Source organism: Octopus bimaculoides, chromosome 24 (genome assembly GCF_001194135.2).
Source record: "Octopus bimaculoides isolate UCB-OBI-ISO-001 chromosome 24, ASM119413v2, whole genome shotgun sequence".
In the NCBI taxonomy this organism is placed as follows: Eukaryota; Metazoa; Mollusca; class Cephalopoda; order Octopoda; family Octopodidae; genus Octopus; species Octopus bimaculoides.
The window spans coordinates 26,309,863-26,310,713 of NC_069004.1; the positions used below are offsets into that span (position 1 = coordinate 26,309,863).

Below are 851 nucleotides of genomic sequence, written 5' to 3' on the forward strand. Positions count from 1 at the left end.
AAATAATAATAATAATAATAATAATAATAATAATAATAATAATAATAATAATAATAATAATAATAACAATAATAATAATGATAATAATGATAATAATAATAATAATAATGATAATAATAATAATAATAATAATGATAATAATAATGATAATAATAATAATGATAATAATAGTGATAATAATCGGTAGGAATCTACATGAAACAGGATTTGGAAAAAGGGTTTAAAAAATCGTTGAAAGTATGGTTAGGATAGGGCTTTCTTCTATATCTCTTTCATCACGTGGTGTTTTGTAGCTGGCGTATCACTTGTTCTTGAAATAGGAAAATTGATATCATTCAAAATTGTGATATGATGTGATATGATGTGATTGATGGTCACTAGGTCAAAAAAGAGATTTTTCCTTTCTATCTCTCTCTATCTGTCTCTCGCTCTCTTCCTTATATATATATATATATATATATATATATATATATAAATTCAAAAAGGGATAAAACTCTTTTACAAGGAGTTTATCAAGAAGCCAGTGTGTAAAAAAATTCATAAGGGAAATTTCTATTCCCAAGAATATAATTATACGCTTATATTTATATAAGGGGCATTACTACAGAATAATAATGCCACACACTGGACTTCTCAAAATAAACACGTTTTTAGTACCGAATTCGAGGAAACACAACCAACAGAAGAAAACCACCTTTCTTTTAAATAACTCAGCTCTGTATCGACCGATTTCGCGATTACTAGAATGAATCTAGACTCCGCTCATCAGCATAGTATTGCTTATGAAAAACATATACAAATAAACAGAATTCTCACCTTACCAAAAACGAGAATTCTGTTTATTTGTATAT

The 851-nt window shown here is 26.1% G+C and overlaps 1 protein-coding gene across 1 annotated transcript in view; it reads left to right on the forward strand.

Annotated features, from left to right (window-relative positions):
* Positions 1–851, forward strand: part of LOC106882675 (uncharacterized) — a 48,493-nt gene that overhangs the window by 39,662 nt on the left and 7,980 nt on the right. The window lies entirely within an intron of this gene.